General features: G+C 40.6%; 1 long non-coding RNA gene across 1 annotated transcript in view; it reads right to left on the minus strand.

The window, feature by feature from the left end:
- Positions 1-123: 123 nt before the first annotated feature.
- The window catches only part of LOC131189613 (uncharacterized), a 32,653-nt gene continuing 5,858 nt past the window's right edge, over positions 124-26,918 (minus strand). Inside the window, exons 2-3 of the long non-coding RNA XR_009153083.1 lie at positions 16,379-16,503; positions 124-1,702 (exon numbers count right to left, since the gene is read on the minus strand). This is a non-coding gene — a long non-coding RNA (uncharacterized LOC131189613). The remainder of the gene's footprint in view (positions 1,703-16,378; positions 16,504-26,918) is intronic.

Raw genomic sequence — 26,918 nt, forward strand, 5'->3', positions numbered from 1 at the left:
GTTTCTCCAGTCCTATTTTCTAACCTTGGATTGTTCTTGGATTCTGAGGCTGAGCTATGACATTCAAATGAGAAAATATTTGTAATTTATTCTCATCACAGCTTTGGTTTCTTCCCTGTTCCAGTGTATATCCCCATCTCCTGTCCTTAGCTTGCAAGTATTATGAACACACTTCCATGTATCAAGTTTCAAGCAGTCTTTCATGACCCACTTGGCTCATGCAAAAGGTTACAGATGGAGGCAACAGCTATACTTGTCCTAAGCAATACACCTCGGATTTATAAAATGGTATTTCAATGGTTAAAAGAGAATACGTAAAACATCAAACAAGCAAGGAGAAATGGAGGAGGAGGAGGGGAAAAAAATCTACAGTCACAATGATTTTTCTGTTATTCTTATGCACAGTTTCTTCAAATGCAATGAAGGGTCCAAATTTTCTATAATCAGAATCTGAGCTCATGCACTAAAAATGCACCAAGAACTTCCATTTGGCTTTAATTTTATTTAGAGTAACTGAATAAAATTAAATAGTCAATACTATAGGGGTCCTTGAGTGGCTCAGGCTGTAAGATAGCCTGTTATTAAAACACAGCTGCCTGCAATTACTGCAGGTTCTAGTCCCACCAGGCCCAAGGTTGACTCAGCCTTCCATCCTTTATAAGGTAGGTAAAATGAGGACCCAGATTGTTGGGGGGGCAATAAATTGACTTTGTAAATATATACAAATAGAATGAGACTATTGCCTTACACACTGTAAGCCACCCTGAGTCTTCGGAGAAGGGCGGGATATAAATGTAAATAAATAAATAAAAATACAGCAAAGTAGTGTAAAGAAGACATCATCTGAGCAGTCTTTCTTCTCTAAAATTACTTGTAAGAAGCTATGTTGTTGTTGCTGTTGTTGTTAGTTGCGAAGTTGTGTCCCACCCATTGCGACCCCATGGACAATATTCCTCCAGGCCTTCCTGTCCTCTACCATCCTCTGGAGTCCATTTAAGCTCATGCCTACTGCTTCAGTGACTCCATCCAGCCACCTCATTCTCTGTCGTCCCGTTCTTCTTTTGCCCTCGATCTTTCCCAGCATTAGGCTCTTGTCCAGTGAGTCCTTCTTTCTCATTAGGTGGCCAAAGTATTTCAGTTTCATCTTCAGGATCTGGCCTTCTAAAGAGCAGCCAGGGTTGATCTCCTCTAGGACTGACTTGTTTGTTCACCTTACAATCCAAGGGCCTCGCAGGAGTCTTCTCCAGCACCAGAGTTCAAAGGCCTCAATTCTTTGGCGCTCAGCCTTTCTTATGGTCCAACCTTCACAGCCGTACATTGCAACTGGGAAAACCATCGCCTTGACTATACGCACTTTTGTTGGCAGGGTGATGTCTCTGCTTTTTAGTATGCTGTCTACATTTGCCATAGCTTTCCACCCCAGGAGCAAGCATCTTTTAATTTCTTGGCTGCAGTCTCCATCTGCGGTGATCTTGGAGCCCAGGAAAATAAAATCTGTCACTATCTCCATTTCTTCCCCATCTATTTTCCAGGAATTGAGAGGGTTGGATGCCATGATCTTAGTTTTCTTAATGTTGAGTTTCAAGCCAACTTTTGCATTCTCCTCCTTCATCTGCATCAAGAGGCTATGTAGGGCCCCATAAATTTCCTTTAAGAAAAAGCATCTGTACCCCAATATTTTGTTAGAAAGTGGGTCAATTTCCTAAGGAGAAAAAGAGAAAAAAGATACATTGCATGAGAAGGAACGTTTGGTCAAGCTTAGAAGACAATGGGGAGTAAGTTGTAAATGGGCATTTTCTGACTTCTTTTGCCTTCCATAGCAACACTTTTGTGAATTAGTCCTTCTACTGCAGTTACTTCAGGGAAAATGCCCACAATCACTTCTCAAAATTGCAGAGATATGCACCTCCCTAAAGATATCCCTGAAACCTGCCTAAAGTAGCTCAGTTCCTGTTGTAAGCATCAAAGGAAATAAAGTTTTTCAAAGGAGCTGACAATAAGCAACTATTTGCTAACTCTATCTTTGCAGGAACAAGCTCTGTAAACTTGGCATCTTCTCTTTAGAAATCTGGCCCTAAAAATAGATTGATGAAATATTCATTTATTTGACATGTAGGTGGCACCAATGCTCCATTTCAGTTCCAGCAGAAATGCTTTGTTGTCATCGTTTCTTTCATTAATCACTTCACATGCAATGCTACAAGAAGTCTCTTCTGGGGAATTATTGTATAAATAGATTGTTATAGGAAGGTATGCTTCATCAGGCATTTTGAAGGGTTGGATTATTTTTATTTTATTTTACTTTGCTGGGAGCATCCTTTAAATACCGTGTTTCATGGCTCAAGAATGTAGGAAAGGAAGGCATTAACACCTTGCAAAATGCAAATGGACAATTTTGTAGAGTTCCACCATTTTCTGAGGGAGATTGGTTTTGGATGATGATGATGATGATGTTCTGTTTTAGGTATATTTTGACCTATCCAAAAGCTTAATGCATCCTCCCCTTATTTTGTTTCTCACCAAATTCCCAATAGGAAATTGTGTCACCAATGATTTTTCTACGGCTTGTTGCCAAATTTCGTTGACAAAAAAGGGAAAGGTGGTACAATGTCGAACAGGTTTTCTACCTCTGCTTTTAAGGTAAACATCAACACTTTTAATGGGAGACAATTGCAAATAAGCAACCAAATTACTTTGCTTAGAACACGGGTGTCAAACTGGCGGCCCATGGGCCAGATGCATCATGCACAGGCCACTTCCACTCCAGCTCCACAAAGGCAAAAAAAGTCATGATACATCATGTGACGTCACGAGATGCGATCAAGTTTGACCCGCGTGGTTGAGAAAAAAGTGAATGTAATATATCATGCAGTGTTGGACTGGAAGGACCAGGTTGAAGTCATCACTGAGCCACAGATTTCATTGAAAAGCAGCCCAGAAAAACTTTCTCAACCTAACCTTTTTTTTTTCTTCCCAATGTTTTCTCACAAGTGTAGGGTCCACTTTTTTGAGGGGATCAGCTGAGTATTAATCCATTGGTTGTGACAAAAACTGACTGACCGGTTTGTTACCTGAGCCTGACATCTTGGGCTGAGAAAGGGGGACTGGTCCAAAGTCAACCAGCCAATTTTCATGCCTAAGGCAGGATTAGAACTCAAAGTTCCCTGGTTTCTAGCCTGTTGCTTTTACCACTAGATCAAAGTTGCTCTCACAAGCTAACCTATTGTGGGGGGAAAATGAAGGGAAACCCTTCTCATATACAACTCCAACTGCAAAGGAAAAAGACAGAATATAATTTACTTGTTTCACATGAATAACAGTAAAAAGGAGTTTTGTTTCTATTTCCCGCTTGTGAGTATTTGGCCATTATGAAGAACAAAATGCTGGACTAAGATGGGCCTTGACTTGATATATAATAGGGCTGGTCTTATGTTTATAAATGTAATAATAATAAGTAAAAGTAATATGTCATTTTATTTATAAATCAGCGCATACTTCTAATTGACAATTATAATACAGGAAACTGTTTGCATGTCAATTTAACCAAACAGAGCAAACTATCCAATGGTGTGGAGTGTTTACCAGAGCATGTGTATCATAAACAGGCGTCCTTCTCAGGAAAACTATGAGTGAAAAACCAGCTAAAGCTTATAGAAGATGCTCTACGGAGATCTAAAGGATGATCTAAGTCTATCCACAGTGCCTTTGAACTTCACGATTCAATTTCACAGTATGGATTGTCATCCAGCTTATTTCAAAGTTTAGTCAGAGGTTTGGGTGCCAAAAAGAAATGTGTCATTCTAATACTGAGGACATCTTTTTCAAGGCACTTAGCTAATTTCTCTCAGTAGATTTTAAAAAGAAGGGTGAAAGCTTGCAGAACTCATGTACCACCAGGCTGAGCAGAAATAACCTGCAATATAAGTGGAACTGCTACATCACTGAATCTTCAGCTTCATCTCACAAAGAAGGTCCACAAGATTAACAGTATCAAAAGTTGTGAAAGGTGAGATCAAACATACTACCTCCTTATTTCACCCAACAAAAATCAAGAGTTAACCCAGCTTGTTACTATGTCAGACCTTAGGCTAAATCCACAATGAATGGATCTAGATAATTTATTTCTTCTAATGAAGCTTGGAGCTGACTCATTATCCTCCAAGTATAAACTGGTCTTGAGCGTGGTCATAGCCTGCCTGCCTTCCTTCCTTCCTTCCTTCCTTCCTTCCTTCCTTCCTTCCTTCCTTCCTTCCTTCCTTCCTTCCTTCCTTCCTTCCTTCTTTCCTTTTAATATGAGAAACTGAAGAAGCCGAAGACTGCATACATAAAGTTTCCTTTTCCAATGTTTCCTCATAATAACAATCCTATAGGTTGAGTTGTGAATAGTGCTTGGTGAAACTCACTTAGTGAACATTGGCTGAAAGCATGCTTAAACCTGGGTCTTTCTTGTTCTAGTCCTGCACACCTTTATTATTACAATGGCTTGGCTTGTGCTAATAGTTCCTCAGACAGTATGTAGCCCAATGAGGCGACGTTTTCCATGCAAATGACTCATGTCTAATTGGTTTAGGCCAATTGCCTAGATCCTCTTCCAGGAGAGAGAAAGCCAAGCATTTTATCACCGACTGGAGAGAAGAACAAGACAGTGCTAATTTACACCAGATTCAAAGCCAGTATGATTCTTTATAATTGCTTGATTCAATGTACCAATTAATCATTCGGAGTCATTACTTAAAACTCTTTTTAAGGGAAGGCAACATTATTTCCAGAATAGAAATAAGAGAAAGAGAGAGGGAGGCAGGAGGAGGAGGCGGTGAGGTGGGGGCGGAGGCAGCTTTTGCAGTCACAGAGAGACCCTTGTGTCTTCCTGAGGAACAGAGCATCCTTCTACAGATGGCCTGGGCTGACCCTGCTCACGAGCGGAAGAAGAAGAGGCATCGAACTGCAGATAGAAGGAGCAGCAGCTGGTCTGAAAAACACAAGAGCACTAGTGCAGGCCAGAGAAAGCCAACCTGGGAGGATTTCAAGCAGGGAGAAGGCAAACTCTCTCTGCTACTTTGTTCTTTCTTTCCTATCCTGCCCACCCTAGCTTGCTTTTCTGTTCCTCTGTGGCTTTGCCTCTCCTTTTCCGCTCTCCCCAGCTGCTCTAGTCTTCTTTGCTTCTTTTCTGCCAAACAAATTACTGCTTTATTTCTCATTATGTACAAACAGCTCAACCAGTCAATCGGTGTATCGGTCAACGGGCTGATTAGAAGCAATTCTGCATCTTTGATTAAATCTGCAACTGCCTCGGCATCTTCTCAGCAGGATTCCTCTGTTAGCCCAAGGGATCAATAGATCTACAGAACAGAAGGGATGATATTTGGATCTAACCCATTGCCAACTAACTGGTGCTTTTATCATCGCACATTCAAAAGCTTTACCCACCAAGAGCCTCAAACCAAGTTGCTAGTTAAAGCTCGGCCAGAGAACAACCTGGATTCTTCTTCTGAAAGTCGACAACGAAAGCCTTTTCTTTTCCCGGTTGTGTGAATGCTTGTTATTTTACTGGCAATCTGATGTTTTAGAGCAGGGGTCTCCAACCTTGCCAACTTTAAGGCTTGCGGACTTCAACTCCCAGAATTCCGGGAGTTGAAGTCCGCAAGCCTTAAAGTTGGCAAGGTTGGAGACCCCTGTTTTAGAGGAAAGATTTGCAAAGGGAATTACCAGTGGGTGAAAAAAGAAGGGCAGGCATCAGGGCCATGTGGGGAAATGACTGACTCTGATTCTGCCCTTGCTCTTCCCTTCACCTGGAATGAATCTAAATTTCTCCCACTCCATGCTGGCTTTTTCTGCCCCTCTGCTCTGTCAATCACAAAGGCTACACAGCTCTAATTCTGAATGCTCTCAGCTCTCATTTGCAAGTGGGAGGGGCTCTTTTTCAACCATTAATGAGCCCTTGCGCGTGATGCCAGTGAGACACAAATTATTAGGATTGTGAGGTTTAGTGATAGCCTGATTAAGATGCAGGCCTAATCTTTGGATTCTGCACCAGGTGAGATTTCCATCAAAGATTGCTGCCCAATTTCATCTCTGGTCAGATGGCACTGTGGAAAATTCAGCAGGAGAAGCTGTTCCTGTCAGGGATGGGAAGCTTCACCATTTGAATTTCCCAACGGTCACCATTTTTCCTGTTGTGGTTGTTTTTAAAAAAAAACCAGGAACAATGCTTTAAAAAAAAAGTGAAACGCTACAGGAGGTAAAAGGCCCTTATTCCGGTGCATGGAAGAAGAAAAAAGCTAAGACGTGAATTTATCTCTAAAGCCTATCTGGGCCTGAGAAAGCAGAAGTGGTTTTTCATTAAGTATCTGTTCTGGAAAAGTCAATACTGCTTTTTGAAAGAATTTAGGTCACTTGCTGTTCAGTGACAATAGCTAACTGGTTGCATACATCTCCCCATCATCCAGCCTTGAGCAATGGAAAGCAGCTTGTAAAGGGGCTGAGATCAATAATCTGGGGTCAACCAGCAATTACATCTCTATTCGAGATTTGAGTTCTGGGCCAGCTGGTGGAGAATTATTCATTAGCAGAATTAAGCAGTAGGCTTTCAGAAAACCACTGGCTACAAAATGGCCTTAAGTGGCTCTTCTGTGATAGCTGCCTAATGTAATCATCCAACTCTATATAGCTGTTCAACACTGACAGTTGGAAAAAGTGAGAGTTTCTATCACAACGTACTACTTCACACATGCTTTGTTCTTGGTACGGCAAGAGATCTTATTAACATTCACAGAGTAGTCCTCAGAATAGCAAAGATCGAAGGGATCTTGGAGGTCTTCTAGTCCAACTCTCTGTTCAGGCAGGAAATCCTATACCATTTCAGACAAATGGTTGTCCAATCTCTTCTTAAAAGCCTCCAGTGATGCAGCACCCACAACTTTTGAAGGCAAGCCATTCCACTGGTTAATTGTTCTCGTTAGGAAATTTCTCTTTAGTTCCAGGTTGCTTCTCTCCTTGATTAGTTTCCATCCATTGTTTCTTGTCCTGCCTTCAGGTGCTTTGGAGAATAGCTTGACTCTCTCTTCTTTGTGGCAACTCCTTAGATATTGGAACACTGTTATCATGTCACTCCTAGTCCTTCTTTTCATTAAACTAGATGTACCCAATTCCAACAACTGTTCTTTATATGTTTTAGCCTCCAGTCCCCTAATCATCTTTGTTGCTCTTCTCTGTATTCTTACTAGAGTCTCAACATCTTTTTTACATCGTGTTCACCAAATTGGATGCAGTATTCCAAGTGTGGTCTTACCAAGGTATTAAGTGTGGTCTTATGCAATTGATGAGAGAAATGCTCAGATTGTTTTCAAGATCTGATTTTTCAGATAAAGCAGCAGTTACTGCATGTGGCTCGTGAAGTCCAAGTCAAGGCTTTGAATTATTCTTTTATATTGAAAAAACAGAACAAATAGTTCAAAAGCTCATTAGTTCTAAAACAATTGACTTTAAAAATAATTTTCAACATAGGTATTATGAGCAAAATTATTCTTGGTTAATAGTCTTCAGAGAATAGCTATAATGTAAGAATAATAGAAGCGATTATATGCAGCATTCTACATGAATTTGCTTCTTATATTCAGAGAAGCACTTTATTTTACAGCAAGAAAATCTGAAAATAGAAGTGTATTCCTTGCTTGTTATTCATTGATGCCAATGCCTCAAATTTGCAGGATTAATAGGAAAAGTTTCCAAAGTATGACAAGCTATTAAAGCTTCTTAAATTGATAATATTAATTTGGATTAGGCTGTCTGTCTTATAAAATATTTTATGCACTCAAGAAGCCCTTTGGTTTTCTTAATATATTTCAAGAATGAATGTTAAATGGCCGTGCTCAGACAGCAGACTTAAACCCGTTTACTGAATTTATCTTTTTTGACTTCACAGTGCATTGACCTATAAACTTAATTACATAAGTTGGAATCACATAATGTTAAGCTAGTAAAAACAAGCTGATCACAATTAACATTTACCAAGTTGGTCTTGGTATTGTATCATTACAGTCACTGTTGACATTCACAACTTTTATGTCTATCAATTGCAATATACAGCAAAGTATAAAATATGTAAAAAGCAATGAATTAAATAATGCCCGACAAGGGATCAAGCAAACAGAAACATGTTTATTTAAACAATTTATACAACGGACCATCCTATAACAAGAAAATAGTACTACAGTATAATGACAACGGTTTCTTCTTTCAGTCATGACCAATTTGGAAACTGCCAGGGCAACTCCCTGCAATTTTGTTGGTAAGGTTTTCCAGAATTAGGTTGCTATTTACCTTCTTCTAGGGCTAAGAGAAAGTGATGGCCCAAGATCATCCAGCTGGATTAGTGCCTAAGGAAGGACTAGAACTCATGGTCTTCTGATTTTTAGCCTGATGACTTCACCACCACACCAAACTGGATCTCAATAATGAAAATATCTTGCCCTATATTTAACCAGATATCATAATCATTCTAACCATTGTCCACTGCAGGATGAAGGCGTCCTCTTCATGTCTCCAACCAATACGGTCTTGAGCTTTCTTTTGCCAGTTGGGCCTGCAATATTTGCTGATGTTGTCAATCAGTCTTTTTTAGATGTCTTTCATGGATGCTTTTTATTAAGTGGGATCCATTCTATGACTGCCTTGGTCCACCTGCCATCAGTTCTTCTTGCTATGTGACCAGCCCATTTCCATTTCAGTTCTTTTACTTACTTACTTACTTACTTACTTACTTACTTACTTATTTATTTATTTATTTATTTATTTATTTATTTATTTATTTATTTACATTTATATCCCGCCCTTCTCTTTTACTCTCTTGATGGCATTGTATATTTTCATTTGTTCTCTAATCCACATGCAGGTCTTTCTATCTTGTCTTGTGATGTCGAGCATGTATCTTTTCATGGCTCTTTGTACCACTTGCAGCTTTTGTATTGATTATGAGGCTAGTGTCCAGGTTTCGATGGCTTTTCTAACCAGATATAGTTAGATTCAAATTGTATCTTTTGTTGCAGAACAACATATACATGTTTAGACTATGATTATCCAGATATGCCATCCAGACTATTCTTCTTACCTTGCCACTAGTGAACGGGATCTTGCAGGGATAATAAGGGGGAAAGGTTGGCTTTTTTCAATTTAGCTCAATACATAATCTATTGTCACCGGCAGCAACTGTGCAGCCTCAAATGGGAATCTTTCCTAATTCTACCTCAAGATACTGAAGATTAAAATTGGAAGCATTTATACCAGCAAGTGAGTTGCCATTGAGGCTTTCTGTTGTCAGCTTCAGCTGGATGGTCAAGTTGCTACTTTTATCTACCTCTCAGCCTTTCAAGAAATAAAAACACAAAAAATAAAAACCAGTTTTAAGGCAACCTCCCTTCTGTGTCAATTTGGCCAACTCAAAAGCCGAGAACAGGCGGAGAAAACTAGCAGCCAATCAATCCTCCCATTAGATGCTGGATAAAAGAGTTCAAACAATGACATTCAATCAGCATCTTGCCCTAAGGTGCTCTCCATCTGCAGTCACAAAAATCCCTTCATTTCTATTCCACTCTAAAGTTGAAAGAAAAAGAAAAAAAAATCATACTATGTATGTTTGCCTGATGGTTTGCAACAAAATCGGAGCCATTACTGAGGGAAAGCTTTCATATAAAACTGGCTTTCCATACCTGCCTGCCTACTGAACTGTTCCTTTTCGGGATAAGCAAAGCAGAAAAATTGTAAGAAGCAATAAGCAAGAAAAAATAAAAAAATTAAAAGCACTGGATGAATAAATGTCGCTACACCTTTCCGTTCTTCTCCATATCTTTCCATTCTTGTAACCCATCCTTGTTTCTACCATGTCAAACATCATCCATTGCTTCAAACATTATCTTTTGTTCTGTAAACATTTGCCTCTGTGAGTTTTGTTTTGGTTTTTTTTCATGATCACATCAAATCTGTCCAATCATGATGTTCTGGGCCCTGCACTGAGTCTTGATCCATTCCTCTTCTTTCATGTATTTGTTTTGTGATTTGACCCCCCCATTCCTTCTCTCTATAAGATCCAGCCACTTCAAAACACTTGTTATCATACTGGTCACACGTGTATGATTTCGATCCATATTCATGCCTCATGTGTTTATTCCAAATGCTGTTTTTAATTGTTTACCACACAAACTACTTAAGTACTCCAATCCATTTCATTCAACAGATGGCTTTCCCAGGAAGCTATTCCTATTGGTCCAATTTACTTTTTACAGTTCTACCTTGTCGTTATACACAACCCTTTTTTCCTCCTTTCTTTTCCTTTTTTTTTTTTGCAATAAACTCCATATTCCCCACTCTTTTTCTCTTGAATTTAAAAGCCTTTTGCAAGTTGTGCTGGTGAAACGATCACATGCTGGTAGTTTCGCAACTAAGTCCTTCCCCCCAGAAGCTGTAACCATGGCTGCATCATTCTGAAAGAGCTGGAGTGCGGGAGAGGAAAGATATGTGGCTAGCAATTGCTAGGAACAGGATGCTGAAGCTCTTCAAGGAGAGTGGGAAGCAGAATGCTTTCTTTCATTCAGGACCCCAGAGGTAGGTGAGGCACAAGTTACCCCCCAAAGGGTAATAGGTGTTGCACAAGCAAAGCAGAGCTGCCATATTGTAACAAGAAGAAGAAGAAGAAGAAGGACAAAAGCGGATCAAAAGCAAACCCCTTCCAGCCTTGATCCAGTTGCAAAAAATTTAGAGGATTATTCTGTATATCAGGATCCAATTCTACTGTACTATCTGTAGCATTCTATCCTATACATTCTGTGGAAATGGAATAATCACATCGACACAACAGGAATATTCTGCAGTTGCACAGATGCAGAGCTGGTTCTGAACTGACACAAAGCCAGATGAATGGAGATGTGGAGCCTGGTGGGCAGGGAGAGGCAGACCAAGCGCAGGCCAGTACAGGCTCCGGCTACCAACTTATACATAATAAGACAGCTGGAAAACGCTTTCAAGGCATTGGAAACCGTGTAGGCTAAGAGGGTGACACGGGGAAGGCAGCTCCTTGGTTTTCTCTTAGGCATTTTATGCAACTTTCTCATCCTCTGTTGGGCCCGTTTTTACAGTAGCTAATAGCAAACAAAGGGATTTTTGTATCTGAAGATCCAACCTGGGTTAGATCTGCTCGGTGTGACCGGCGCAGCAAACCTCAGGGTAGATTTTCAATCTCAGAAAAGTCTGAGCATAATTTAAAATCATATTACAAAGCTTCCGACATTGCTGCTGGTAATAGAAATTCCCAGGGTTGGAAATATCACCATCCTTATATCCCTTGCATTCAAAATTTTGAATCTTTCTTGAATATCATAAAAACAAAAGCATGAAAGGAAGGCATCAGCCAGCCTGGGGTTACGCCAAAGGATTGCAGGCGTACTTGAAATTATTTTTCGAAAATCCTGTTTAGGGGTGGCTACAAAATACTACTTCAAACGCACATAAGCACTGCTCAGCTCAGCATTAATTCTAGGGGTCTCCAAATATTCTGGTCCAAATGTGTTATTGTAAACATACTGAAAACGCTTTTATTCAAATTCAGAAGAAACAAAAACAGAGAAACTAGGCCAATAGGATTTGAGTCCTCCTGCCGCCTGCCTCCCCCTTTTTTTGTTAGAAGAGATATATTCCAGGGACAAAGAACACAACTCCCATTCAGCCGTTTTCACAGTCCCTGCAATCTAAAGCCAGTAGTTCTGCCTTCAGATGGCATTTCTCCTCTCCTCTGTGAGAACTTGCTCTCCCGCACATGATTTATGGTCTCATATTTATGATATTTGCTTTAATGTGTTACTTATTCCATCTGCTTCATACTGTTTGCTAGATGACCTCCTCCTATCTTTTCGCATTTTGCTGTGTGAGGTAGTGTGATTCAAGTATTTTTAAGGAAACCTATTTCACTGAAGCAGGCTATGAAAGGGCCCAGTTACTGCAAAAGACAAGCTAAATACGAGACCTATCACAAGCTAATATCATTTCTTCTAAAGGAATTGTCTTTCTACCATGCAAGATTCATTTTCACTCCCGATAAAGCCGTAATGAATTCTGAAAACAAGAAGTGTATCACAGCTCAGACCTATTGGGAATGACTATATATTAAAATGAATTTATCTAATGTTCAACTATCAGAATTCAGATTATAAGTAATCGGGGGAAAAGAGACTAGACCTGAACAGAAAAGAACAGAACAGAACAAGTGGATGACAGATCTGTGAAGATGATTTACAGCTTAATATGCCATAAGGAAAATTAATTTCATACGTAGCATAGAACTGCTTGATTTTATTGTCTTGCATTTTTTGTGTGAAAGAGACTGGATTGGGCCAGGGAAATGTATCTTGGCTAATGAAAAGGTATTGTACAATGAATAAACACTATATAGATCAAGCAAACAGATAAGTATGCTGTGTCAATTTCAATCCCAGTTTGGTTAAACAAGGTAGTGATCACAGAATGACACTAAATTTAATTTCACGGAAATACTGGCATTTTAATAGCTGAAAGCAACAGAGCACCATATATCAATGAAATGCTGAAAAAGATTCTGCACTTACACCCGCTACAGTATCCCCAGTCATGTGATCAAAATTCAGATGTTTGGCAATTGAGATATATATATATATATTTACAATAGTTTCAATATCCCAGGGTCATTTGCCACGTTCCCAGTCAGCTTCTGACAGCAAGGTCAATGGAAGTAGCTGGGTTTGCTTAATAGCCACATGATTTGCCGAGCAACTGCAGTGATTTGCTTAACAACAGTGGCAAAAAAAAGTTGTAAGACTGCACATGACTCACTTAACAACTATCTTGCTTTTCCACAGAATTTCTGCTCCTAATTGTGGTCATAAATCAAAGATTATTTGTATTTAGATTTTGGAACACAGTACTTTCACAAGGCAAAGAAACATGTGGCAAGGGGGGGGGACTTTCAGACAATGTTTCTAGCAGGGGTGAAATCTAAAAATTTTTGCTACCTATTCTGTGGGTGTGGCTTGGTGGGTGGGTGTGTCCTGTGACTGAGTGGGCGTGGCCAACTCAATGTCACTCACAGCCATGCCCACTCAGTCACAACCCCCCCCACCAAGCCACGCCCACAGAACCCAGTAGGGAAAAAAAATTAATTTCTATTCTGCCTTTTCCCTTTTTGCGAGATGCCTGCAGCTGCAGTCTCTCTGCCCGCTTGCCATCTGTTCTCCCTTCACCTTGGGTTGGGGGCCGGGGCCCAGGGATGCGCCATTCCCTTAGGCCTCGGAGCAGCCACCTGCCTCAACGGGGTCGGGGAATGCACCATTCCCCAACTCTGGCCTTTCTCCGGAGCTGCCGCCCACTCACCGCCCACTCGCTGCCTGCTCGCCCTTCGCCTTTGGTCAGGGCCCAGGGCCCAGAGATGTCCCATTCCCTGAGGCCCCGGAGTCGTCCCCTGCTCGCCGCCTCCTCAACTGGGTTGGGGAATGCACCATTCCCCGACACCAGCCTTGTCCCGGAGCCGCTGCCCACTCTTCCTTCACCACGCGGCATATACTTACTTTCCTCCAGCGGCTGGCTGCCAGGAAAGGCAAACATCCAAAAGTTATCGGAGTTGCTCTCCTTGAATATGCCGCCTTGTTCTATGCGCTGGCTGCGCAAGCGCACACCCAACCTGCCACTAATAAATAAATGAAATAAACGGTGTGCACTTGCGCAGCCGGTGCATGGAACAAGCAGCAATGGCGGCAGCATATTCAAGGAGAGGGACTCTAACTTTTGGACTCTTGCCTTTCCTGGTAGCCAGTCACTGGAAGAAAGTAAGTATACGCTGCGTGGCGAAGGAAGAGCGGGCGGCGGCTCCGGGACAAGGCTGGTGTCGGGGAATGGTGCATTCCCCGACCCGGTTGAGGCAGGCGGCGAGCAGGGGGTGGCTCCGGGGTCTCAGGGGAATGAGATATCCCTAGGCCCTGACCAAAGGCGAAGGGCGAACAGGTGGCGAGTGGGCAGCAAGTGGGCGAAGGAAGAGCAGGTGGCAGCTCTGGGGAAAGGCCGGAGTCGGGGAATGTTGCATTCCCTGACCTGGTTGGGGCAGGCGGCGGCTCTGGGGCCTCGGGGAATGGGCCCCAGCCCCTGACCTAAGGGCGAGCAGGTGGCAAGCTGCCTTCCCGGTGTTCCGGTGTCCAGCTTGTGAAGGCTGGACTGCGGGCCGTGGAGTGGTTCGGGGGCGTGGCCAGCCAGCGATCGCTACCGGATCGGCGAACCAGAACCAATCTCTGCTACCTACTCGCCCGATCCAGTCCAATCCGGTAGCATTTCACCCCTGGTTTCTAGGGAATTTCTAAAAGCTTTTTACAAGTTCTTCACTCTTGATGTGGTCAGTTAATTAATCAATGTTATGTAACTTGGCTGCATCTGTAAGTGATGAGATTTCTTCTGGAATAGTTCAGGAATAGGAAGTAGACAAAATAGTCACCATTTCCTGAAACCCAGGATGGCTAAGCAACTTTTGTTGGCTTGAGAGCCAAACCAGGCTTTGCATGGCAGGTCCAGGGCTGCACTCTAAAACCAGGTGGTGCCAGCAAATCGTTTTTGAAAACAAGTCAGGTTTTAAGAGAGGAGTGCTTGCATTTCCTTAAGGCTCCTTAACAGCCCCAAAATCAATTCTGGGAAGCAGACAGCTTGAACCAATATTGAATGGGGCTTTGGTGACTGCAAAGGGCATGCCAGGGAGTTGTAAGAGTCCTCCAGTCTGCACTCATTGCATTTGTAAATAGTGGAATATAAACTATAAAGTCCACACAATATCTATTCTAATTGTTCATACGGGATCTGTATTTTGTGAGCAGAGAGGAAGTCAATCTGGCAGGAAGCCACTGAATGATCAGGGTGTGAATTTTAGCACAGAAGCAAAGAAAGAGTGGAAAGCTTCTGGAAACCTTAAGAGCATCTGCTTAACTCATCCTGTGAGCTCTATAAAATGCAAAAGGAGCCCGGATTTCCAACCCCACCTCCTCTGATGGCAGCAGAAATTTAACTCCTGCCTCCCAATCCTCAAACGAACAAAGAAAAAAAAACGAGCATAGCAACTGGCTGGGAGAAAAATTGCCCATTGCTGGAACAAGCTTAGCTAATGGTAATTTAATTTAATGGTAATTTAAATGGCAAATTAGGTTCCATGTAGACCCATACAGTAGAGCGGTTCACATTTGGGCAAAAATCTTATTTTTCTACACATGGATAAGGCACAAGTTTGTAGTGGTGAAAGAGAAAAAGATCACAAGTTGTGATGGACAATACAGCAAAAATGTAAATTTAGCATAAGGCTTCTGTGGAAAAGAAGACTACTTCCCTGCTAGCAATAATTAAGATGTGAAGTATAAAACTAACAGCACCGTAGAACTTAAAATACTGTTTACTGTTCTAATCAACGTGCCTTTAAAAAGGACGGTGAAAGGCTATAAAAAAAAGAAAGGAAGGCGGAAAGGGGCAAAGTACCAAGATGCTAAAGCAAATGCCTCCTGAGAGGGGAAAAAATGACAATATTCAGAGCTCTTTATTTTTGAAAAAGGTCAAATAAGAAGAAGGGATGAGCTGTATATTGGAGCACGCAGGAGAAGTAAAATTCAGATCAACTGTGCCTCTCTTCTTGGGATCATGCAGCTGCTGTGCAATCTCAGGAAACAGCAATAGAGCCATTGCTTCACACCCCATGCATGCTGCTAAGTGCCTTTTGGCTTTCAAATCTGAAATGCTGCATCACCCCTCTGGATATATCTGAAAATAGGCCAGTCCTGAAGACAAAAATCTTCTTTTTTATAACACCTGAATCTGAAATTAGGTTTGCTAACTAGGGATGCTCCAGATTTTTGGAGCCTGGGGCTATATTAGTCCTTTGGTAGGTCAGGCAAGGAGTCTGAATGCTGAGAATACTGGACAGTTAAAGAAAAAAAATGTTTTATATAACATCTAGAAGAACTGTGATAGCCAGAAGGACTTCGAAAGATCAGCCTCCTATAGGATAAAGGCTATCAATAATCAGTTGACATGCTGGCTGAATATTATCTTCATTGTCTGAAGCAATTCATGGCTATAGAACATGAGGGAAAGGAGGCTGGCTGCATTCTGTGGGCAACTTTGAATCATTTTAACCTAATGGGGTTGTTGTTATGAGAAACAATGGGAGAAATTAGCATTGTGTTGGCCACTTTGATCTTCTGAATAAAAGGCTGGATGTAAGTCTAACAAGCATGTAAAATAACTTACAGTCTGAACTTATGAATGCCTCCTTGGAGGTAAATAAGACTGAGTGCAAAGGGACTTGCTTTTTAAATTGCAGCATCAGAAAGCTACTTACATTTCATCCATTTTCCTGCTGTGATGCTCAGTAGCTGATTTTACAGGGACGGCCTACTGAGTCTGCCGTAATCACTTGTAAATTGGACTGTAGACAGCTATGCACATATTGAATAGTGCCATTTCCTGTGACAAGGGAAAAGCTTCTGATCAGGGAACTAGTTATTACCTTGGGGAAATATATAATTGCTGCTATTTCAGCTAGCAAGCATATGAATCTTAATTAATTACCCATAGGAAAAACAAAGCAGTCAAGAAAGCAAAATATCTGTTTTACAGCATCTGTAAAACACACCTGATACAAAAATGTAAACCCAGTAACAAAACTGGATATCTGGCTCCCAGTTTCAGTTAATAAAATTATCATAAAATCATGATAATAAAATCTGTTTTCTTCTCTCTTTGTAAGTAGGAAAGCCCAGTTAATCTTAGGGAAGTATCTACAGGTAGTTCTTGACTTACGATCACAATTGAGCCCAAAATTCCTGTTGTTAAGTGAGACATTTGTTAAGTGAATTTTGCCTCATTTTACAAACTTTCATGCCACAGTTGTTAACTGAATCACTCCAGTTGATAAGTTAGTAACTCGGTTGTTAAGTGAATCTGGCTTGCCCATTGATCTTGCTTTTCAGAAGACTGCAAAAGTTGATTACATGACCTTGGGACAGTCATATGAACCAGTTGCCAAGCATCTGAATTTTGACCACATGGTCATGGGGATGTTACAAAGGTTGTAACTGTGAAAACGGTCATAAGTCACTTTTCTCAGTGCTGTTGTACCTTTGAACGGTCACTAAATGAACTGTTGTAAATCGACAACTATCTGTATTGAAAAGGTCTTGTTCTTACTCGATAACAGAGCCCTGGTGGTGCAGTAGTTAGAAGGCAGGGCTACAGGACTAACTCACTGCTCACTCCAGGAGTTCGATTCTCACCAGCTCAAGGTTGACTTAGCCTTGATTTAAATCACTAGTAAAAAGGCTTGATTTAAATCAGTGGTAGTCAACCTGGTCCCTACTGCCCACTAGTGGGCGTTCCAGCTTTCATGGTGGGCGGTAGGGGGTTTGTCCGATACTGAAGCACTTCCTTTTTTTTTAATTTAATTGACTTTTTAAAAAATTTTCATAGCATTATTTAAAAACATTTTCATTAGGTTTTCATAAAATTCCCCATGACGTTTTAAATTTCTGAAAATATACTATTTGTATCGCCCGTGCATAAGTTTAGTTCACGTTACGTAAGTGAAACTAAATGGCGGTATAGTGTGACCGTAAACAAAAGAGCCTCGTCCCAGAATAGCTCACGCATCTCCCCCGACACCACCCAGCTGTAACAGACAAGCAGAGCTGGTAGCCGGCACCCCTCCCCCCAAACCCAGTCCACGATGCGCGAGAGGCATGCGCAGACAACGATACATGACGCATTACTGTGGAACCGGTGGGCGGTTAGAAAATTTTACTACTAACAGAGATACAAAAGTGGGCGGTAGGTATAAAAAGGTTGACTACCCCTGATTTAAATGAACTCAATTTAAAACATAATTAGAATTATTGATGAACGTATCTTTTCTTTTATGTACACTGAGAGCATATGCACCAAGACAAATTCCTTGTGTGTCCAATCGCACTTGGCCAATAACGAATTCTATTCTATTCTGTTCTAATTTTTAAAGAGCAACTGTCATCTCTGTCCCGCAGCAGCTCCTCCTCTGACCTGCTGTTGACTCACCAACAGTCCCATTCACTTTAATGGGATGGCTGGTGATGCGCCAGTGACGCAACAAGGTGAGGGACATGGCAGGAAGCAGGTGAGTGGATGCCCGCTAACAGGCACTGACATGATGGGTCTGAAATGACAGGCACTCTTTAAATGTAAGGACTCATTCTTGCTGGTAGTTAAAATCTTTAATATTATTATTTGTAAACAAAATAGCTTCTGTTAGTAGCACAGTCCTTGATTATGGTCTGTATTTTTTGTATCACTTTCCTCTGGCCTCATAATTCACAACTCCCCCTCCTATTCGAATATGCAATTAAGGATTGCATGTTCATCCATCTGATATGCACTGCAGCCCCCAAAAAAAGCTTATTGTGAAATAAACACAAAAACCATAAAGGAGTTGGAAGGTTTCTCTTGTTGAGATCTCCGTCTTAAATGATTTCTCCTTTCCTGGAACTTTCATGCAGGGATTATCGACTCTGTGTCATCTGTGCCCATTTCTATGGGAGATTATAGCTTTTGCTTTGGCACTGCTTTGCGAAGATTGCTAATGGTACCAAACAAGGAAAAACACAAACCTCGGAAACTTTGTGACTTAGAACGATCTATCGACTGGTCTCATCCTATTTACTGCTTACATGTTTAATCGTAGTAATATTAGCAGCAGCAGCAGCAGCAGCAGCAGCAGCAAAGATCTGGCCTTTTCTGGAACTATGACAAACAGAATTAAATTTTGGCTTCCTCCTTTCATTATTGCTTACATGCAAAGGAAATGAAGAAGCTGTGTAACTTCAACATGAACCTTGAGTCAACTTTTCCTGCCTCTAAATTCATCCGGCTAAGCTAAACGGTCAGTCTCACTCATTCTTCAGGAGGTGAATATTGGATGTAAGCCTTCTGGTCAGCAAGGCTGGCTTGTCACCCAAATCAGTGGTGGGATTCAAATTTTTTTACTACCGGTTCTGTGGGAGTGGCTTAGTGGCGTGACAGGGGGAGGATACTGTAAAATCTCCATTCCCACCCTACTCCAGGGGAAGATTACTGCAAAATCCTCATTTCCTCCTGATCAGCTGGGACTTGGGAGGCAAAGAATAGATGGGGATGGGGCCAGTCAGAGCTGGTATTTACCGGTTCTGTAAATTACTCAAAATTTCCGCTACTGGTTCTCCAGAACTGGTCAGAACCTGCTGAATACCACCTCTGATCCAAATGTCTCATCCAAAATCTTCCCAGAATGGCAGATAAGATGGAGCAGGAGCATTACTTTCTGTACAGTAAAATTAAAAGGGAGGAATTATTTATGCAAGCTTTCAGTGGGGGCCAGGAAGGACTTTGGCTCAAACAGTACATGTTTCTGCCAGCAAGATGAGCCTTTTATGTGTCTTCCAGTACATAAGGAAGGAAGGATTTGGAGGAACGAATCTAAAACTTTCCTTGGAGTGCAATACTCTGTTTCAGGCTCTAAAGCAGGGGTATTCAACCTTTTTATTCCTACCGCCCACTTTTGTATCTCTGTTAGTAATAAAATTTTCTACTGCCCACTGGTTCCACAGTAATGGTGATTTATAAAGTGTATTGCCATCTGTGCATGTGTTCTGTCCTCCTCCGCCTCCGTCCGAATGATGGCTTAATTAGCTGGCACTATCAGCTCTGGCGGCAATAGAGCCAGCGTTTGCCAAGAGCCCTCGTTATCTTCCACGACGCTGGTGAGTCACAAACTTCAGCTCTAGTCAATCAGTGGATTTGCCTGTCACAAAGAGACACACCAGCTCTTGCTGCCTTTTATATCCTGGGGTGTGTGGCTCCATGACTCAGCACTTCCTAGGCCTGCCCCACCCTTGCTTCTGTTGTTCCCTCCTCTCCTGCCTATGAAACCTAGGATTCAACCAAGCCTGATTGCTGTCAGCTGGGTCTGCAGGCATGGGCTGGGGGGGAAAGAGTCAGGGGATGGAGGCCTCATTATTTCTTCCACCTGGCCTGCTTCTGGCTCCTGGAGCTGAGCCAGGGGAGCCCAGTGCTCCTGAGGTAAGTCCTAACGGCCTTCCCCCTCACTTTCCAAGTCACTTTCTAGCAGCAGGGCCGGCTCGGGGGGGCGCAGACACAACAGCATGCCTCTCGCACATCGTGGATTGGGTTTGGGGGGGGGGCACCGGCTACCAGCTCTGCTTGTCTGTTACAGCTGGGTGGTGTGGGGGGAGATGCGTGAGCCATTCTGGGACGAGGCTCTTTTGTTTGCGGTCGCACTATAGCGCCATTTAGTTTCACTTACGTAACGTGAACTAAACTTATGCACGAGCGATACAATTAGTATATTTTCAGAAATTTAAATTGTCACGGGGAATTTTATGAAAACCTAATGAAAATGTTTCTAAATAATGCTATGAAATTTTTTTAAAAAGTCAATTAAATTAAAAAAAAGGAAAGTGCTTCAGTATCGGACAAAACCCCTACCGCCCACCATGAAAGCTGGAACACTCACTAATGGGCAGTAGGGACCAGGTTGACTACCATTGCTCTAAAGGAAGAGACCAGATAGAATCATTACATCAACTGTTAAACTGAAATACAAAATTGAAGCTCAGGTTATAGGAAAGTTAAATAATTGCAATCTATGGAAGTTACTATCCATCAGATCCAATAAGTGGTTTGATTTGCACAAGACAAAATTAGGTACGAAAACTTAGTTTAAAAATAACATATTCAGATACAGCAATGAAACGTATGAACAGGGATAGAAGTGCTGAGCGTTTAGTGCAAAGCAACACTTCTTGTTAGTAGATTGTTTACATGGAAGCTAATGTACTGATCAAAATAATTTCATGGAGTGGTAATTAGAAAAAAAAGGTCTCCTGGGGCATACTAGCATGATTGTTATGCAAATCCTAGTCTTTATTTAAATGAATGAGACTATACTCTTCCCTTCAGCTATACTTTAATGAGGGATTATACTTAAATTAAATCTTGAACGATGCCATTTCTCATCCCATGCTAGCATTTCATCTGTTAACTCTGTCACTGTATGAAGATCTCACATAGGGATACTGCTAGAACATCATAAAAATATTAATTGGGCAAATCAAAAAAGATTTGTTTTTTAAATTAAGAAACTTGGGAAGTTTTCTAAACCCAGGTTTTAGGCAAAATCTTTTTTTCTAAAACCCAGAAGTCTGTAGAGATTCTCAGTCATCAAGGTCATGGTTGTCCCAAAGGTGCTTTTTCTGGAAGCAACTGGACTAAAAATCAGAAGTTAAACTCTTTTCAGTAGAACCACAATAAAACGTATTATCAAGACCTAGCTGGGGCATGAAGGGGATGGTTACCATTTCTGAAATCTGAAATCTGTCAGCTGAGTTTCAAGTGAGGTGTCAATCAAGATTTTGGGACAGGGGTTGGGTGTATTATCGACTGTCAGCAGGGAATTTCCTATGGTTTTGTGGGGCCCTTGCTGTGAACCTGTTTCTTAAATTGGGCTCTACAGTTGGGATTCTTGCTATTGTACCAACTTCCCTGCTGCATAACAAACTTCTCGCCTGAGCTTTTTGAGGCGAGGCTCCTTTTCTGTCTGGGCAGTGGAGGTACCCAAGCTTCTCGTTTAGTGGGGACTGTCCCTGGAAATGTGGTGGCTTGAGAGTTCATAGCTTCCAAGACAGCCAAGTCATATACAGCCCACTCAGGATAGTTTCTGAAATTCAGATTCTGAATTTGATGCTCCTATTGGAACAGTGTTAAATGATCTGAAACTGGCCCCCTTATTGTGGTCATATTCAAGGGCATTAAAAGCTTTGCCATTATTGAAAGGCATTGTGGAATCCGGTAAGGAAATAACACTGAAACAATGATTCAAGGGGCCACAGATTGTCTGGTATTACTTTAATAATGTATAGGTAGTCCTCAACTAACAACAACTGAGCCCAGAATTTATGTGGCTAAATGAGAAATTTGCTAAGCGAGTTTTGTCCTATTTTAGGATTTTTCTTGCCACATTTGTTAATGAAAACACTGCAGTTGTTAAATTAGTAACACAGTTGTTAAGTGAATCTGGCTTCCCCATTGACTTGGCTTGTCAGAAGGTTGCAAAAGATGATCACCTGATCCTGGGACACTGCAACCATCATATGAGTCAGTTGTCAAGCCCCTGAATGTAAATCACGTGACCATGGGGATGCTGTAATGGTCATTACAAGGGCCGGTTTAGCTCTGCCTGGTAAGGCCTGTTATTAAGAACACAAAGCCTGCAATTACTGCAGGTTCGAGCCAGGCCCAAGGTTGACTCAGCCTTCCATCCTTTATAAGGTAGGTAAAATGAGGACCCAGATTGTTGGGGGGGCAATAAGTTGACTTTGTAAATATATACAAATAGAATGAGACTATTGCCCTATACATTGTAAGCCGCCCTGAGTCTTCGGAGAAGGGCGGGGTATAAATGTAAACAAAAAAAAAAAAAAGTGTGAAAAATGGTCATAAGTCACTTTTTTCAGTGCCCTTGTAACTTCGAATGGTCACAAAACGAACTGTTATAAATCGAGAACTACCTGTATAGCATTATATGGTATTTTATATATAATATTAATACATTTAATCCGTACTCCTAACGTTTTTTGCAGCTCTTTTTGGCTTATCATCAAATCCCCTCTGTGCAAAAGTAATGATATGCTCATGCTCCCCAGGCAACATACTTTTAATCTTTAAACAAGCAAGGGAGATCACACTTTGTTATTCTTTGCTTAAAGTTGAACCATTGTCTAAACATTCTGTTTATTCTCATTCATGCTTTATTTCCATTTTAGATCCTCAGGGCATTCAGCTTCAACTCAATTCCACAATCACAAAAATTGTTAGCAAATTCTACATTTGCACTAACACAATTCTATGTGTTCAGCTTTTTTTTTTTAATTAACCAAAATACAGTAAATTTCTTCCTCACATTCATACAGTTCTCAATTAGAATAGAATTTTATTGGCCAAGTGTGATTGGACACACAAGGAATTTGTCTTGGTGCATATGCTCTCAGTGTACATTAAAGAAAAGATACGTTCATCAAGGTACAACATTTACAACACAATTAGTGGCTGGAGATCAAAAATCTGATGTCCTCTGTTTTTCAAAATTTGATTGTCATTGCTCACTGCCTTTTGAGCAGAATTCTACCACAATTCTACCACACAATTACTGCACTCAAGAGACTACAGGTAGTCCTCAAGGTACGACCACAGCTGAGACCAAAATTTATGTTGCTAAGTGAGAAATTTGATAAGTGAGTTTTGCTTCATTTTATTACCCTTCTTGCCACATTTGTTAAGTGAAGTCACTGTAGTTGTTAAATTAGTAACATGGTTGTTAAGTGAATCTGGCTTGCCCCATTGACTTTGCTTGTCAGAAGATTGCAAAAGGGGATCATGAGACCCTTGGACACTGCAACCGTCATAAAGATGAACCAGTTGCCAAGCATCCGAATATAAATCATGTGACCATGGGGATGCTGCAATGGTCGTAAGTGTGAAAAATGCTCAAGTCATTTTTTTCAGTGCCACTATTACTTTGAATGATCACTAAGCGAACTTTTGTAAGTCAAGTACTACCTGTAGTATTCTTGCATATCTTCTTCTACCTTTTTATCTGTATATTTCTTCCATGCACAGATGCAGGTTTCATCCACACATTAAACAAGTCACATAGCCACTTTGTAAGGAAACCACATCTATATTTTAGCAGTTCTCTAGTTACATCATTTATCCTGTGGCTTCACTATTTGTCAAGATTCTTAAAGCATTTGTGACTTCCTTTTCATCATCTGACGATTAAAACATCAATAACACAGTTCCACTCTTTAATTTACTTTTATTTTTAAATTTTAAATTCTAAGTAAGCAAAAAAAAAAAAGCTCTATCTATATAATTATTCAGTATTATTAAGGGATTAGGCATCACTGTACTATGTTAAGGAAAGTTAGGGCTAGAATTCAGCAATGCCCAGGAAGGTAGAATTCCTTTGATCCAAAAGAAGAGATTGTGTATAGAAGATATCAGAATGACTTGAGTATTTTATCAGTTAAGGGGAAGTAAGGCAGATTCTATCTGTAAAAATAAAATCATACAATAAAACATAGGTAATAGATTTCATGGTTCCTGTATCACATGACACTAGTCAAGGAGCATATGGACTTTCTTTCTTTCTTTCTTTCTTTCTTTCTTTCTTTCTTTTCTTTCTTTCTTTCTTTTTCTTTCTTTCTTTCTTCTCCAAAATATTTAAAGGAAGGAAGAGCACCATATTGAGCCAATGTTAAGGGTCTTCTTAATTTAGATGCTATAATGTAATTTAACTATCTCACTGGTCTAAAAATATAAGACTGACTGACCAGAAAACATTCCTGGGCAGTAGAGACTTATCTTGACATCTTTCCATGTCCAGATCATGTTGTGTCAAAGTTCTCTTGGCTTGTTAATATCCCAAAGGAAGGACAGGGTCTTGCAGAAAGCCATAAAAATGCAATTTCTCTAGGAAATATCTCTTCTACCAAATACTTCACAACATATCTTTCAATTCCAGTCACTGGCATACCTCTATCATTCTCATGCAAATTAAAAAAAAAATCTAACATACCAGCATTTCTTCGAATTCACTTCAAATTAATCCATAGCTTTGTTGATGAATAGTACTTCTGGGATGTGTTATCACCAACCAATGCACATAAGCCAAAATGACTGCACTAGGTCTTCTGAACTTTCCTCCCTGCAATCAAATTCCATGAAACTTGAAATTTAAATTTGTTTAAACTGCCATCCATCCAGCTGCTTATTCAAAAAACTGCCTGTTACATGTCTGCTTCAGACATAAAAGAGAGTCAGCTTGGCTAGCCCAGAGCAGAAAATTAGCATCTTTTTCTCTCTCCTCACAGTGGGAAATTTTGCGGCTCACTGACCCTAAGATGAGAGTGGAGATGCAAGAGTTTTATTTATGTTACCAAGGTGCATAGATACACAGTTTTAGACTTTCCTGTTCCCTCCTTAGGAAATCGCTTTGTTGCTAAGCGTTGGGGTTGAATGAAGCAATCACCCACTTCTTGTCCAAACCAAAATGTAGCCAAGTGAGTTACAGAAAATAAATGAATGCAATGTTATAGGTTGGGAGAAAATGCTATTCCTGAAGTGCCTAATTGTTTTGAATACCTATAAACTCTCACAGGTTCCAAGAATGACCAGAGATTATCGAGGTATAATTTTTCCTGACTTTTGCACTGAATATTCATGTAATTGGCTTTTCTCCTATAATTTTGCTAGATATGTTGGACAACAATGACCAAGGCGCCAGGTTTTGGTTTTACTGTTTTTAATGATGTTTTGGGTTTTTATTATTGCTGTGGGTCGCCAAGCTTTGTGTTTTAAGATGGGTGGCTATCAGAGTTTTTTAAATAAATAAACTGGTCCTAATTAATCTATAATCCCTGCAGTGGTGGGTTATCCCCAGTTCAAACTGGTTCGCAAGAACCGATAGTAAAACTGGCGGGAGGCTCCGCCCACTGACCCAGATGTCATCAGGAAGCTTCTGCTTTACCAATCCTTAAGGTATCAAGATTTACAGAAACATACTTTGGGAGACTCATGTGCTACAGTAGGAAAGATTTTCCAAGGAAACCTCACTAAACAAGTGAAACAACAATAATCCCTTATTATCTTTGAATATCCCTTTTCTTTTCGGCTTTATTTCAAGACTTAGTTAAGATGCAAGTTTCTCAGGGTAGAGGCTGTAATTTCCTTGATAAGGCTACGCAAATCACCCTTTAAAATAATAGTATTTGAAAATAGTAACAGGATTTTTTTTTAAAAAAAGAACTCTTGTTCACACCTTCCTTTTATGTATAAATCTTCTAAGCTGTTATGATAGGTACAATATGAAGTCAACTATAGTTTAGACCTTCTGCCTGGCTTTTATTTTAAAATTTAATTCCCTGTCCTCTCTCCTTAAACTCTAGATGGCTTACAGCACAAACGAACCAACATGTTCATCATCAGAAAGCAATAAAAAAAACAACCACCATAATAAAATTATAGCAGTCATAAAATAAAGCAACCATCAGAGCATAAAATCACAGCAGCTAGTGCCAAACATTTCAAAGAAATATTTACTGGAATAAAGGCTCTTTCTATTATAGCTAACAAGGAATACATACATCACAGCAAGGTGCTCGTACGTCTCAGTTCTCTATTTATTACCCATGTTTATCCTAACTTTTTAAAGGTGTTCAGAGTGCACAGAGTCTTGTGGATCAGGCTGAGAAATGGAAACATGCCTGAGATCACTCTGGCAATTGCTATGAAGATTTTGTTCGAACCTACATTTGCTTTTCTCAGTTGTTGCAAGAGCTATGAGCAGGATTTTTCAATGGTTCTGAAACTGAACATGAGAGAACAAAACCTTAATTTAAATAGAGACATTTTGGTTAAACTTTAGGAGGCACTTTAAGATATCTGGGCAGAGTAATTCAGGTGCCACTCGGAGAATATTGTATATTAGATCATTCCAAATTATCCAAACCAGTAATAACATGGAAGTAAAGGAGAAGCAGGTTTCACTTAAAAAAAAATGTTCGTACCCTTCCATGGTTGATATAAATTTTCCTGTATCCCAGAAACAGACCCATTTTACATTCCCTTAGGGATTTTCCTGAAGTCAAAAAGCATCAGCTATAGAAATTGATGAGGAGGTGTGGGAAAAAATCTGACTTCTTCTTCCCAAGATTAAAGCCATGACTGTGACCTTAAGGCAGAATCCTTAAGATCCTAGTTGCCCTGCTGAGGCGTCTTAGAAGCAGTACAAAACTGCA

The sequence above is a fragment of the Ahaetulla prasina genome, chromosome 2 (genome assembly GCF_028640845.1).
Source record: "Ahaetulla prasina isolate Xishuangbanna chromosome 2, ASM2864084v1, whole genome shotgun sequence".
Lineage (NCBI taxonomy): Eukaryota > Metazoa > Chordata > Lepidosauria > Squamata > Colubridae > Ahaetulla > Ahaetulla prasina.